Genomic DNA, 16,485 nt, shown 5'->3' with positions numbered 1-16,485 from the left:
ATATTTAAAAAATTTTTTAAATCTTTATGAAATAACTGTTTTTTTAAAAATCAAAATAATTAGCCATGATCATTATCACATTTCCTCCTTTCATTTTATCTAGATGCTAACATTAACTGCAAAAGTGGTGAATTGGGATAATTTCTAAGAGAAACTTTCTGACAAGAGTATAATTTGGATGGTAGAATAGATTATTAAAAAAGAATTTTTTTTCTGGTATAATTAGGTTATGACTACATGGTATCAAAACAACCATTTGAGTGAGATAAGGTGATTCTACTTATTGAGCATTTCCTAAGGAGAATCTATTATGTGTATAACCCTATGGTAGATACTTGATATGGGTGGGGAAAGGAGATGAGGTGATTGCCTGAGTGAGGTCTAAGGCATTGAGGAACCTCAATCATTGCCTTAGAGAAAACACATAAAACAGATGCATAGGAAACAATAAATGTATGCTATAAACAGTAGGCACTGGATTAGTTTAACAGACCTTAATGTGCTCTGGATTGATCTAGGAAAAGAGCAAGAGTTAGAACCTGAAGAATAGAATTTGCATGGTTAGAGACAAGAGCAAAACAGTATTAGGAAAAGCACAGCACACTATTTTGTCTCCCAGGCTGCTAAGTGGCCAGGTTGAATTGAATTGCTGTTTTGGGGGCATGAAACCACAGCTTTACTTTTTCAACAGTAAAAACAAGTAAACAAAGGAGGAGAGAGAGAGAGAGGAGAATAAGATATAAAAAAATAATAAAGGGAAAAATAAATTTCCATATAGAAAGAAGAATTTCTGTAGGTAGGCAGACAAAACATTTCCTCACTGAATACCCCTGAGTTTATTTAAATTAATAATCAGAAGAAAATAGGAAACATTTATTGAACACATATCACATATCAGACACCATATTATTCCAAGCACTTACATGCTCTGAAAACACTGTGAGGTAGGAACTCTTTCCACCATATCATCAGGGTTCATAATAGCCCACGACCCTCTAAAACTAGAGATTTTAAGTCACAGATTAATTTCATTTAGGCATTTTTCAATGCTTCCTATTTTTGTGTATCAAAGAAGTTTACTTTAGCAAAATAGACCCGAATGGATGGTAGAAGCTACGTGAAGTGTGGTGTGGCTGACTGAGCTGCCTGGTACAGCTTATCCTAGAGGCACCGGGGGCAATAAAACTACGGTGATTGCACAGGTGGCAGCTGAGAGACAAGAGGGGCACAGGTGGTGGCTGCAGGAGCCCGGGATACAGGTGCAATGAGACCTTCCATGCTGTGTTGTCCTTTTGGTGTTCAGGGTTGGGGGAGGGAGTTTCTCTGAAGCCAAGTTTGATGTTTTGAGGCTGAGGAACACGTACTTGAATATGATGATAGTGACTTTGCTGAACTTGAGGACATCACAGAAGATGCTGTCACTAAATCTCCTCAATGGGTGATTACCACTGAAGATGATGAAGCAAAAGCAGCTATGGAGTTGGAAAGGTCAGATGAAAACCAAAGAGATTTTGAAGATGCAGATACCCAGGAGGGAGGTACTGAGAGTGAGTCATCTGACAATGAAGAACTTGAAGGTTATGAAGACAAATAGAAACTTCTAGAAAAATAAAGACCCAATAACAATTATTGATGTTCCTACACACCTCCAGAACAGTTGGGAGAATATTATCTAGAAACTAGAGGCCCAGTGCACGAATTCGTGCATGGGTAGGGTCCCTCGGCCTGGCCAGCAATTAGGGCCGATGGGGACCATCTTGCCCAGTCCCAATCGGGGCAATGGGGGCCAGCTGGCCAGGGAGGGATCATGGGAGGTTAGTTGGCCAGCTGGGGAGGGACTGCAGGAGGTTAGCTGGCCGGGGAGGGACCAGGGGAGGGCTCCAGGGCATGTCTGGCCCTCTTGCCCAGTCCCCATCAGCTGGACCCCAGCAGCAAGATAACTTACCAGTCGGAGCGTCTGCCCTCTGGTGGTCAGTGTGCGTCATAGTGACTGGTCAAGTGGTTGACCAAACGGTCAACCAATTGGTTGACCTATCGGTGGGACACTTAGCATATTACGCTTTAATTATATAGGCTTTTGATGGTGACTGGTGTGTTTCATTGGGAAGAATAAAAGCAGTCCCCTTGCTCAGGCCTGGTTTGACACTCAGAGCTTTCAGAGAGGAGCTTTGCCTTGGTAGAAGCATCAAGCACAGGAAAGCTGAACCAGGCGACTGAGTATATCTACACCCTGGGGCCTTATGGTTGCGTGTGCTGTGAAGGGATGCCTGTCAGCTCAGGCTCCTCAGGAGACAGGACTTACTGAATGTCCTGGCCCAGATGGTGATGCCCGTGAGTGATCAAGTGCAAACAAAAGTGATCATGAATGATGAGGCTCTTGGATACCTAAGTGCTTGCTGTTGGCACTCAGAAAGCCTTGGTAAGACTGTGGAATGAGACGGGGTGGGTATTGTGACAAACCTACATCTGGAGCAAAGTATGGATTGCCAGACTCCTTGGCCATACTGTCAGGTTGGAGAAGTCATAGGGAATGCCAGACACAAAGGTTCACTTGCAAACACACTATGCTGACCAGATTGAATCCATTCATTTTTCATATCAGTTCTTGGGTCCAAAAATTATGCAAGAGGAAGGTCAGCCTTTAAAATTACCTGACACAAAGAGGATTACTGTTTCCATTTCATGTGCCTGGCTCAGGCGACATTTACCCAAAGGATATGGGGGCTTTGCTACCTCTGATGAACATGGCGATGTATTCCAGTGACAAAGCCAAAAAGTTCTGACTCAACAGAGAAGGCAAATAAAAATCAGATAAGAACAGAGCACAAGTCTAAGAGAACATCTAGAAGCTGAAGCAAGTGCAAAGACAAGAAGTGGCACAGTCTCAGTGTGATAAGAAAAGAGCAGAGAAAGCAAATCATAGATGAGAAATAGCTCAGGCTGGAGGAAGATATCTTGAGTGAGGTGTGAGCAAAAGAAATTGGAAAAGAAGCAAATGAAAATGAAACAAATTGAGGTGGAAGCCATGTAAAGTCTCCCCAGAGATCTGAGTCCTGATGCCACATGTAAGCTCTAAATTCACAGGAAACGTATAAAAAAATAAAAAAAAAAAAAGGCCAGTCCATTTCTCATCTTAAAGTTCAAACACTCACCCTGGCCAGTGTCGCTCAGTGGTTAGAGTGCCAGTCCCCATACTGAAGGGTCATGGGTTCAATTCTTGGTCAAGGGCACATACCAGGGTTGTAGGTTTGATCCAGGCCCTGGTTGGGGCACATGCGGGAGGCAACCAGTCTGTGTCTCCTTTACATCAAAGTTTCTTTCTCTCTCTCTCTCTCTCTCTCTCTCTTTTCCCTTTGCTCCTTCCCTCCCACACTCTCTAAAAGTCAATGAAAAAAATATTCTCTGGTGAGGATTAACAACAACAAAAATTCAAACACTCCCAGTGACTGAGGAACCCTATTTCCTCATCTGCTATTTTTTGTTTGAAGTTATTGGAAGGACACTGTTTCAGTAATTTTCTTCCAGGTAATAAAATTATTTGGATTATTTTGTGAAAGAAATGATATATGAATTATGAGTAATCTTAAAATATTTTTTAAATTACAATATGAATCATCAGTGCTTTTAATGTTTAAAACTAGGCAGTTGAAATGGCTGGCTATAAAAATAACTCTAAACAAAGATTCCACAAATAACTGTTGGAATTGCACAATAAACATTGCTTAGTGTTTCTTTTTTTTTTTTAAAAAAGGCAAGAAAATAACTTTTTCACGAACAGTGTATTCAATCAGTTGAAATGTAAATTTGAAGAGTTACAATTAGAAAATTCCCATTGAATGTCCAATACAAACTTCACATATATATGCCCTATGTATACATTTTAAAATTACTACTACTGATAAGAAGCAAAGTATGTAAACTTATATTTCAGTCTCAGAGAAAGAGAAGTCAAATAATGTGGAACAGAGGAAACACAGAGAGCAATATCAGAAGAAAGCCACTTAAGAAATGAACAAGCAAGGCCAAACATAGTAAACTAGTGACCTAATGCAAAAATCTATCTATTGCAATCATGCATTTATGGTAATAGACCATATCTATCAGTAACAAGCTAAGTGGGTTCAGGGGTTATAGCTTCTATTACTTAAACTTCCCAGCAGTTAAACACACACACATGCACACACACAAACACACACACCACCACCAACAGATTTTTGCAGTGGAGTTTTTGGGTGACTCTTTTGGATAATATTAACAACTAGAGGCCCGGTGCACGAAATTCGTGCACGGGGGAGGGGGGTGTCCCTCAGTCCAGCCTGCACCCTCTCCAATCTGAGAACCCTCGAGGGATGTCCGACTGCCCGTTTAAGCCCGATCCAGTGGGATCGGGCTTAAACGGGCAGTGGGACATCCCTCTCACAATCCAGGACTGCTGGCTCCTAACTGCTCGCCTGCCTGCCTTTCTGATTGCTCCTAACCGCTTCTGCCTGCCAGCATGATCACCTCCTAACCACTCCCCTGCCAGCCTGTTTGCCCCTAACTGCCCTCCCCTGCAGGCCCGGTCCCCCCCAACTGCTCCCCCCTGTAGGCCTGGGTCCCCCCCCATCTGCCCTCCCCTGCAGGCCTGGTCACCCCTAACTGCCCTCCCCTGCAGGCCTGGGTCCCTCCCAACTGCCTTTCCCTGCAGGCCTGGTCGTCCCCAACTTCCCTCCTCTGCTGGCTTGGTCACCCCTAACTGCCCTCCCCTGCAGGCTTGATCACCCCCAACTGCCCTCCCTTGCAGGCCTGGTCCCTCCCAACTGCCTTCCCTTGCTGGCCATCTTGTGGTGGCCATCTTGTGTCCACATGGGGGCAGCCATCTTTTGTGTTGGAGTGATGGTCAATCTGCATATTACTCTTTTATTAGATGGGATAGAGGCCTGGTGCACAGGTGGGGGCCAGCTGGTTTGCCCTGAAGGGTGTCCCGGATCAGGGTGGGGGTTCCCTTGGGGTGTGGGGCGGCCTGGGCGAGGGGCTTGTGGTGGTTTGCAGGCCGGCCACGACCCCTGGCGACCCAAGCGGAGGCCCTGGTATCGGGTTTATTTATCTTCTACAATTGAAACTTTGTAACCTGGAGTGGAGCCAAGCCTTCTGCTTGCTCCGTGGCGGCAGCCATTTCTATTGGGATTTATGTATCTTCTATAATTGAAACTTTGTAGCCTTAAGCAGAGGCCTGTGCCGGCCAGGGTGTGTGGAAAGCTTGGCTTCCTCCATCGCTGGGAGCAACCCTAGCCTCCTGCTCTTTCCAGCTCTGTGGCTGCCGCCATTTCTGTTTGGGTTTATGTATCTTCTTTCATTGAAACTTTTTAGCCTTGAGTGGAGGCCTAGGCCAGCAAGGGCAGGTGGAAAGCTTGGCTTCCTCCATTGCCGGGGAAACCCAAGCCTCCCTCCTGCTCTCTGTGGCCGTAGCCATCTTGGTTGGGTTTATTTGCATATTTGCTCCTGATTGGCTGGTTGCCGTGGCTTGTGGGCGTGGCTTGTGGGTGTAGCGGAGTGATGGTTAATTTGCATATTACTCTTTTATTAGATAGGATTCCAAACATCTCTAATCTTTCCCCAAATTTACTAAGCAAAAATTAATGACTTAAGTGCCAATTCCACACTTGTTTTGTAATTACAAGTTTCCCACTAACATTAGCAAGAATGTCTTCTTGGAACATTGGTTTCCCCACATATATACCAAGCCAGTTGTTTCTTCATTGACTGAAGAGGTTCAAACTACCAATTTGCTTTAAAAGTTTATTAAATAGTCAGTTATGTGTGAATCACAGTTGTAGAAATTTTAAGTTGACACATGCATTAGACTAGTTTCCAATCACGTCTAACAATCAATAAATTTGGAATTCTATGAATTCAGTTATGCATTTCACATAGTTAATCATTGCAGTATTGATGTTAATACCATTTAAAATTACTGAACCGCATTTTAGATTCTATGACATGCTTTGCCATGCCTTATCTTATTAGGACCTTACGGAATTCATGAAACCCTGGAATCCATCCAGGTAAATCATCTGGCTTCGAATCCAGAGCTCTTTCTACAGCTAATAAATAAGGGTTATGAGAAGGCAAAGAAAACAGTGGACTCTCAGTTACTAATGGACAGATCTTCTAGTTTATAGTGAACTGGTCTTCTCCAGCTTGACTTTTGGAAGGGTCAGACCCACAAATTGGACATACAAATTCCCCCTGATATATTTATCCCATCCAAGATAAAAACATGAACAGATCATCTTCTCAGAAGTATATAGAATTTAATATTTAAAAGAAGTTGTTGTTCATTGAAATATTGATTTCTGCTGATCTCTCATTTACTTTTAGATATTATGGGGATCCTCTTGACCATTTCTATTTTGTAAGTAGTTGAGTAATTTTCTAAATTTGGGTTTTAAGTTGAAGGCCATGGCATTGCTAGAATATTGTACTTTTCTCTTCCTAGTTGCTATTCTTTCCATTTAAGTATTCTCTGGAAACTGTAATGTAGAGTGTTAGGTCAGCACCAACAGAAGCCAGGCCAAGAAACGCTGTGAGAGCTTAAGCAATGTTATTGCATTCCCTCACAGTGGGCTGAGACCAGTGCATTGGTGTTAGCCTCAAGGGGGTGGTTAGGTTCTCATGTATAGAGTAAAAGTATTCAAGGTAGGGTCAGGATGTGGGTTGCACTAGTCAGTCAAGCAGAGGGGTGGACATGAATCAGTCAAAGAGGCCAGGGGAGGACAGAGGGATTCATTTTATCTTGCTGCTGCAGGTGCAGACCATCTACCTCAAGCTAAGGGAAAAGGCTTATAAGAATATATATTTCAGAAAACATGTCCAATCAGGAGAGATTAAGAGTAGGTCACCCTAACCTAGAGAATATATAATTTTCCAATAAAGTAAGGCAGTAAGTGCTTGTTTATACTTCTGAAGTATTTCTGGTTTTGTTTTTCCATTCTTTATATATATACTAGAGGCCCGGTGCACAAAATTCATGTAGGGGGGGGGAGGGGTGTCCCTCAGTCCAGACTGCACCCTCTCCAATCTGGGACCCCTTGAGGGATGTCCAGGATCGGGCCTAAACAGGCAGTCAGATATCCCTCTCGCAATCCAGGACTGCTGGCTCCCAACTGCTCACCTGCCTGCCCTCCTGATTGCCCCTAACCGCTTTTGCCTACCAGCCTGATAACCCCCTAACCACTCCCCTGCCAGCCTGATTGATGACTAACTGCTCCCCTGCCAGCCTGATTGCCCCTAACTGCCCTCCCCTGCAGGCCTGGTCACCCCTGACTGCCCTTCCTTGCAGGCCCGGTTTCCCCCAACATCCCTCCTCTGCTGGCCTGGTCCCTCCCAACTGCCCTCCCCTGCTGGCCTGATCACCCACAACTGCCCTCCCTTGCAGGCCTGGTCCCTCCCAACTGCCCTCCCCTGCTGGCCATCTTGTGTCCACATAGGGGCAGCCATCTTTGACCTCATGGGGGCAGCCATCTTGTGTGTTGGAGTGATGGTCAATTTGCATATTACTATTTTATTAGATAGGATATGCATATACAAAAAGTCTGAAGAATTTGCTTGTTTTCCCTTAGCCCTACTGTCTTTCTTTTCATGCCCTTTTCCCAATCAAATAAACAGGATAGACAGCTCATAGCACTGACAGCAATAATTGGTATCATTTCATTTTGCATTTTCCATTATTCCCACAATCAAACCTATACTCTGTCTTTGTTTCACCTGTAGATGAGCCATTCAGTGCCTGTATCTATAGGCATTTGCTTAGATAGATAAGATGTGGAAGTTATGGAAGGCATTTGTATTTTAATAATTGGAGGAAATAACATTCTAAGTAGTTCTGGGCAAATTGCACATAAATCTATACTGGGGCTGCATTAAATTATAGCTTTTATTTTTATTAAAGCTTACATCACTTTAAAACATAACAGAAGGTTTCTAAATAATCATTTTTCTGAAGTCTTGTAGGTAATTAACTTTTAAAAATTATTATTTTTTGATATATTTTTATTGATTTTAGAGAGAAAGGAAGAAGGAGAGAAACGTCAGTGATGAGAGAGAATCATTGATTGGCTGCCTCCTACATGGGCATCAAGCCTGAAGCCCAAGGAATGTGCTTTGACCAGAAATCAACCATGACCTCCAGGTTCATAGATCAACACTCAACTACTTGGCAACACTGGCCGGGCAGCAATTAACTTTTTTATGTTAAGGAAAGATATTTCATGATTGTTAGATGGACCTTGAAAATGAAGTTACCATACCATAAGCACAATAGTCATAATAATGACAAAAGAGGCAAGCCTGTTTACATAGATAAGCATGAAAGACTGGAGGAAGAAAGAAAGTGAAAAACAAAAGAATGTCTTAGAGAGCTAAGAGTAGGCCAGAAGGTAAAACAAAATAACAGGTCTTAACTTAGCTTCTCTCTTTTCTGTTCATGAGAATGTGAATCTGAAATTAAAAGAGGATAATTTAAAGAAAAAGGTGAATAGCCAATCCTCTACACCCTTTACTGACTGAATGACATTTGGAGTTTTATGTTTCTTTCTAGGTTCAATATTTTAAGAGGATTCAAAGGATAAAATATACCAAAGCAACAGTGTATTCATTTGTTCATCCATGTATTCATTAATTCTTCTATAAACACTTCCTGAGCACCTGCTTTATACTGTAACCCATAGTATATGTTAGATTCATTCATTCATTCACTCACTCATGCATGTCCATCATGTTCCAGGAATTGAACAAGTCAGTTAAGGTCCCTGCAATTCACAGAACACCTGTATATGTTAAAGAAAACTTAAAATACAGTATAAAAATCACTGTATTAAAGAGTATGTAAGACATAGTAAAGCGTTTATAAAGCACAGAGGACAGAGGACAGGATATGTCTGGAAGAGGAAAGGGTTTAACTTGGGCCTTGAAGAATGAGTAAATCAGTGTATGGAGAAAGGGCGGAAGGGTACCACCGCCAGCAAAGAATTGCATGTGCAAAGTCACTGAGGTGCAAACATACAATCAGGCTGCATCAGGAATAAGGAACAATTTGGTCATATGAGAAATTGTTAAAGAAACTAGGTTTTTAACCTGGAGAATAAGAGGCTCGTGGCTGGGGTATTATTATTGTCTTCAAATATCTGGAGGCATGTCATGTGTAAAAGAGCAAGTCCATTCCATAGGGCAAAACCAGAAGCAACCCATAGAAGCCTGAGAGAAATAAATACAAGAGTCAACATCAGAAAAACTTGCCATGAGAGTTGTGTCAAATGGAATGAGAGGCCTTTGGTGGAAGTTAAGATCAAACTACAGAAATTATTCAAGCAGAGCCTGAACAAATCATAGGTTACAGAGCCAACTCCCATACTGGGCAGAGCACTGACCTTTAACTCTAGTCCAATTGCTCAGTCCAAATGTTCAGTATCATTGAGAGCTAAGATCAGGTCTCAGTGTTCTGAGAGCACAGTAGAATCCTGGAGAGGAACGAGACCTTGATGAATGAAGCCAATGCTTTTATTTTACAGATGAGAAAATGGGAGGCTTGGAATGAAAAATGGCTAAGGTCGCTAAGCAAATCAGTAGCTACATTTAGATTAATCACCCCTTCAACTCCCTGTGTGGTAATCATGCCACCATATTACACTGTTGCTCTGATGTAAATCTAAATATCTGGAACCCAAATTCTCATGAATAGACCCACTTAATCACCAAAGCACACTCTGGAATGTTAAGGTAAAGATGCGGAACAAGAAGCTCAGTTATTAGAAAACCGGAGAAGGGGATACATTTTCCCTGATTTTTCAAAAATAAAAGGGTTTCTTGGAGATTTTTACTTCAACCCAGGAGAATATATATCAGATCAATGAATATAATAAAAAATTGTGATCACAAGGAACCAACGCAGAACAATTCATGCCAAACTAACCTTTCTTTACCTTTTAACATAGTAAGAAAATGTACCTGTGTATGCCATCATCTATTTCTTCATCTTCTCAACAAGGATATATTTGAGTACCTGCAATGGGTCTCACACTGAACTAAGCACATCAGGAAGATAAAAAGCCTCTTGTTTCAAGGAGCCAGAATAATACAATATGCTGCGACCAATGCTACTGAAGGTAAGAGAGGATGTTGGGGTTTTAAAGGATGAGTGAAGAGGTGAGGACTTTCAGGGTGGAGAGGGTAGCATGTAAAGAAGTGCATTTGGTAAACTACAGGTAGTATAGTGCTGTGCTGTTATTATACTGTATCTGTATTTCAGCAGTTGATAAAATCTGCATAATAATCTTCATACATAATGTAAATACATTAGGGTAGGATAAATTACTGACTGGCTAAAAGGCCCCTCCCTAAAAGTAAGAAGCAACAATTTGATGTACTAGTAGATGGGGAAGAGGTTCAATTGGTTTTGTCTATTTTTATTTGTAAGATTAAAATAAAGCAAATGTATAATTTGAGGACAAAATAGCTTAACAATGACTAATATAGTTAAAGATTGGTTGATATACTAGTAGTTTTCCTTAACTATAAATTCTATGAGGCAAAGTAAAACAAGGCTACTAATTAAAGATATTGTAGGAGATACAAGCATGAAGATTTCTTTTTACTTTGAGAATCTATAGTTGTATAGATGATAGTTTTACAAAATGAGTGGCTCAAGTGATCAGAAAAAGTACTGGACTAGAGAGTAAATTTCTGAATTCAGGTTTAGACATGTTATTTATTATCCACTTAATCTTGGGCTAATCTTTGGGATCCAGTTTCTCTGGCTCCAAAGAGAGAGGTTTGGACTAGATACTTAATATCTTAGTTTAAAAAATACAATTTGGCCTTCAAGAATTTGATGCTTATCCTTATATCTCAAGTTCTTAAGCCACAGTAGGGTCTCAGTACATACTTCCTGAATGAACAAATCAATGTTACTTCTAATGCTCCACTGTATCCTATGACTACCATAGGAACTAGTGTGGAACAGATTAGGGAAAAAGGTCTGCTGCACTGGGTCCAGGTGAAAATTCCTATTTGAAGGTTGGTTTTCCTCCTCCTCCTCCTCTCCCTCCCCTCCCCCTCCTCCTCCCCCTCCCCCCTTCTCCTTCTCCTCCTCCTCATTCCTATTTGAAGATTGGTTTTCCTCCTCCTCCTCCTCCCCCTACCCCTCCTCCTTTTCCTCCCCCTCCCCCCCTCCTCCTTCTCCTCCTCCAAATTCCTATTTGAAGGTTGGTTTTCCTCCTCCTCCCCCTCCCCCTCCTCCCCTCCCTCTCCCCCTCCCCCTCTGTTTTCTTTCTTCTTCCTTCCTTTCCTTTCCTTCCTTCCTTCCTTCCTTCCTTCCTTCCTTCCTTCCTTCCTTCCTTTCTTTCTTTCTTTCTTTCTTTCTTTCTTTCTTTCTTTCTTTCTTTCCTTCCTTTTTCTTTCTTTCTTTCTTTCTTTCTTTCTTTCTTTCTTTCTTTCTTTCTTTCTTTCTTCTTTCTCTCTCTCTCTCTCTCTCTTTCTTTCTTGTTAATCCTCACCCGAGGATATTTTTCTCATTGATTTTTAGAGACGGTGGAAGGTAGAGGGAGAGACAGAAAGAAACATCAGTGTGAGAGAGACACATTGATTGGTTGCCTCCTGCATGCACCCCAATCAGGGCTGGGGAACCTGCAACCAAGGTACATGCCCTTGGCCAGAATCAAACCCAGAACCCTTCAGTCTGCAAGCCAACATTCTATCCACTGAGCCAAACTAGCTAGGGCAAGGTTGGTCCTTTTTTCTTTACTGAGAGGATGTGTATAATCAGCAAAGGAGAAAATATGCTTCCTTATATAACCTTCATTTACTTTTTTAAATTATGAAAGTAATACTCATTGTATTACAGAAATAGGGAATGAAGTAAAAATCAAAACTGCTGGGTAATTCTATCAGCAAGAAGCTACCTTGTTTCCTATTTTGGGATAGAGCCTTTCAGTCTTTTTCCTATACATTTTTTTTTAAATAGTATTTATTTTTCAGTTACAGTTGAGATTCCTATACATTTACATATACACTGGAGTAACCAATTGTACATTCTGCTTTAAAACCTGTCCCTTCTTCCTTTGATAATATAGCATGAGTTTTTCAAGGCAGTGCACTCCATTGTATGAATATACATAGTATAGCTTATACAGCCAATTTCCTATGCTTAAGCATTTTTGTTATTTCCTTTTTTGCTCATCTATAAACTATGTTATGTTAAAATCTTTTGGAAATTTCTAATTTATGGTTTAGAATAATTTGTTAGGCATTGGATTGCTAAGAGAGAGGATATAAACATAATTAAGGCTTTTAAATATATCTTGGTAAATGCCTCCCAGAGAAGTGTCTGCCAATTTATATTCCCTTCAGAAAAATACAAAAATGCCTGTTTCCTTGCACTCTTATTGACAATGGGTATTATCAATTTAAAAAAATCTGCCTATTTGGGAGGCAAAAAGGTCATATTTATTTTAATATGCAGTTCTTGCTTTCATTTTTTAAATAACTTCAATAGTGGATCAACATTAAAAATAGGGCTGTGGAATGTTAGCCACCCAGTGGAAAAAATACACAAAAGACAGACATCTTACACAAGCAAAATCATTAACAGGTAAGTACCTGTTAATCTTCATTTATTCATGTACTCTAAGTATTAAGTGTTTTCCCTGTGGTACTGAATCCTGGAGAAATAAAAGGCAAAAATACTTAAGGAGATGACAGTTTAAAAAAAGTATGTAAATTATACATTACAATACAGTGTTATCAACACTAATAAAAGTATAAGCAAAATTGGTAATGCTCAAAGATGAGCAGGAAAGAATGTTTCTTGAAATTAATCAGATACAGAATAAGGAGGCCAACCCTCAATGACTATGGTAGGCAGCAGAGATACAGGGTATTTCAGAAGCAAAGAAAGGTGCTACGGCTTTGGATGTAAAGGAGAAGTGCCAATAAATACAATCTTAGATCATGATGTTAAAGACCAGGCTTACAACCAATTCATACATTAAAGTTCAAAAAGAATCATATTTCCCTTATTCAGCTGGTGGACTGTTGACTTTTTTGCAATTATTGTGTAACATATACAGTCAATGTAACAATCTTATGACCAAATTTAAAACAAATTACCAGTTAAGGGAAAAAAAGACTCATTTGTAAATAAAGATGCAAAGAATTTTAAACAAATGAAGCATCCATCCTTCAGGAAACTTTTTTTTAAGCTTTCCTGCATGGTTAATCATGTGGTTTGCCTTTTTCAATAAATAAGGCAGCACCATTAGACATAATGTCAGCATGAAGAGCTCATGACTTATTCATCTCTGACATAACTTCAGAATCTCATAGGATTTTCCAACTGATCCAAAAAGTCTTCCTTCTGATCATGAGATTCGGTGGCTTCATGTATTTACTTTTCTTCCCCTAAGAATTAACAAGTTTACTGGCAGATGTAAGAGCTGACATTCCAGTGACTCCATTCTTCTCATTAGCAAATATCATTTATTCTTTGCCATTCAGAAGACATTTGGAACCCACTTCATTCAAAGAATATCATTAGGTTTTTCTTAGCATTTTATGAACACTTTGAAGTATAGTAGCAATATGCACATCAGTCTTATCTCCACTTCATAGAAGAAAAAGGCAGCTATAGTAATCTCAAGGCCACATAGCCAGTAAGCAGCCACAAGAACTCAGAATAGAGATCTTTACACTACAAGCCCAGAGCTTTTTCTACACTGTGCCTTCCTTACTGGTCAGTCCATCTCCCGCTTCTTCCTCTGCTGTTGTGTAATTCATGTTTTTAAAACACCAAAGTGCCCTCCTCCTTCATCAAGTCTCACCAGCTCTGAGAGGCCACCTTGACCACTTCAGTCCACAGAATATGTTGCTCATGTTATTCAACTGGCACTAACTTAGAAAATGCTTAGTGGGATCTGTCATCAATCATGAAATAAATTTGTGTCTATTTAAAAGACACAGGCAGACTTTCTTCAAATCTCTTGAACAAGCAGCATCTCACTCAATGGCCCCACGCTAGCCTTAGTTCACAGCTTGGCCTCACCTGGATACTTCCAAGCTCAGCACAAGTAGCAGACATCTACAGATTGCTTTGTAGTTCATGCTGGGAGGCCCCAGGCAGAACACAGGCAGTGGCTGAACTTAGGATTGCACTTCCTGGGAGGCCTCAGATACAGCACACCCAGTGGACAGCTTCAGACCACGTGCAAGCATCACCCAATCTCCTCCACAAGCGACACACTCAAGGGGAAGAATCAGTGGGCAACAGAGCCCTGTAAATATAAGTCCCACACTATGTGCACAGCCAACCCTCCCTGGTTGGAGGTCAGTGGTCAGTGGTTGCAGCCAGTCCTTGAGGCTAATTGGCCTGGGGGTAAATCCCTCCCATTTAGGTGCCAACAGCAATCAAGGCTCAATGACAACAGGAGGGTGCACGCAGCCCTCACAAGGTCATACCTGGAGTGCCCAGCTGGGTTTATCAGGGAGACTTTGCCACTGGACCCCGCAGAACACCTACTACATTGGGCCACTCTACAAAACCCAGCAGCTGTACCTAATACATAGAAACAAACACAGAGAGGCAGCCAAAATGAGAAGACAAAGAAATGTGTCCCAAATGAAAGAACAGATCAAAACTCCAGAAAAAGTATTAAACAAAATGACGACAAGAAAACTACCCGATGCAAAGTTCAAAACACTGGTTATAAGGATGCTCAATGATCTCAGTGAGAACTTTAGCAGAGAGATAGGAAACATCAAAACAAAACTAGAAAACCTGAGAAAGAACTAGTCAGAAATGAAGATTATATAAACTGAAATGTAGATTACAGGGAATCAACAGTGGAGTAGATGAAGCAGAGAATCAAATCAGAGATTTGGAGGATAAGGAAGCAAAAAACATCCAATTATAACCACAAAAGGAAAAAGGAATCCATAAAAATGAAGATAAGTGTAAGGAGCCTCTGGGACAACTTCAAGTGTGCCAACGTTCACATCATGTGGGTGCCAGTGGAGAAGAGAGAAAGAAATTGAAAACCTATTTGAAAAAATAATGACAGAAAACTCCCCTAAACTGGTGAAGGAAATAGACATACAAGTCCAGGAAGCACAGAGTCCCAAACAAGATGAACCCAAAGAGGTCCAAACCAAGACTCACCATAATTAAAATGCCAAAAGTTAACGACAAAGAGAGAATCTTAAAAGCAGCAAGAGAAAAGCCGTTAGTTACCTACAAGAGAGCTCCCATAGACTATCAGCTGATTTTCAATAGAAACTGTGCAGGCCAGAGAGAGTGGCAAGAAATATTCAAAGATGATAAGCAAGGACCTGCAACCAAGATTACTCTACCTAGCAAAGCTATCACTTAGAATTGAAGGACTTATAAAGAGCTTTCCAGACAAGAAAAAGCTAAAGGAGTTCACCAACACCAAACCAATATTACAAGAAATGTTAAAGGGTCTTTAAGAAGAAGATTAAAAAAAAATAAACAATAACGTGGCAATAAATACATATATTAACAATTGAAACAAAATAAATAAGCAGAACAAAAAATATTACAGGAATAAACTGTTTTTGCATACTCACAACTGTAAATGTACTTTTTCCCACCCCTGTATGTCTCTATATTGGGATTGTACCTAGAATTGCATTTATCTTGGGACACTCCTTGGAACACTGCCATTTCATGAAGATTACCTATTGTTACAGAAGTACAAGAACATGGCCAATCTATTCTCCTTGGGTGTGTTGTTGATGTTAATCTTGTGTCCTCCCCTATTACATTTATATTACATAGTTATAATTATTGCAAATTTTAAAAAATAAAAAATAAAGACAACACTGTGCCAGGTTATATGAGACTACTCTGGTACTACTCAAACTTAAGTTCTATTCAGTCCCACAAACATTTCTGACAACCTACTATGAGTCAGGTACTATGCTAAGAGCTGAAGACATGGTTTCTTCCTTCACAAAACTTAGTCTAATGGGAATGTAGATACAGAGTGAGGGACAAGTAGGTTTATACTTCTTCACATGGAAAACAATATATTAATGAATAATAATATAAGGATAAACTCGTGTCTTGTGTACTCACAACTATAAACTTACTTTTGCCCCTCCCTGCATATACATTTTTGATGTAACTATGTGTTTTTTTTGTTTTGTTTGTTCATTTGTTGATTAATTCAGTAAGCAGACTCTAATTTACTGGCCATGTGTGCAACTGGGCACAAAAAGTAAGTGAAACATGTTCCCTGTCTTTCAAGTAACTTGCAGTTTAGGAGAGATGACAGATTTGTACAAGTTTTCATTCATTCAATAAACATGTTAAGCCCTTATTATGTAGTGGACACAGAGTAGGTAACACATAACTAACATGATCCCTGCTCACAGAGCTGCTTCCCCTTTCAGGATTATATCTCAAAGGTAGAGACTAGAAACTAGAGTAATTTT

The 16,485-nt window shown here is 40.5% G+C and overlaps 1 pseudogene across 1 annotated transcript; it reads left to right on the top strand.

Annotated features, from left to right (window-relative positions):
- Positions 1-1,099: 1,099 nt before the first annotated feature.
- On the top strand, positions 1,100-3,031 carry LOC308233584 (PAT complex subunit CCDC47-like; annotated as a pseudogene). Its single transcript has 3 exons — positions 1,100-1,127; positions 1,270-1,685; positions 2,095-3,031. The product of its transcript is annotated as a PAT complex subunit CCDC47-like (transcript).
- The last annotated feature ends 13,454 nt before the right edge of the window (positions 3,032-16,485 follow it).

This window comes from Plecotus auritus, assembly GCF_963455305.1.
Source record: "Plecotus auritus genome assembly, chromosome: 9".
In the NCBI taxonomy this organism is placed as follows: Eukaryota; Metazoa; Chordata; class Mammalia; order Chiroptera; family Vespertilionidae; genus Plecotus; species Plecotus auritus.
Note: the sequence above shows the minus strand (reverse complement) of the source record. Positions and strands in the feature narration are given on the sequence as shown.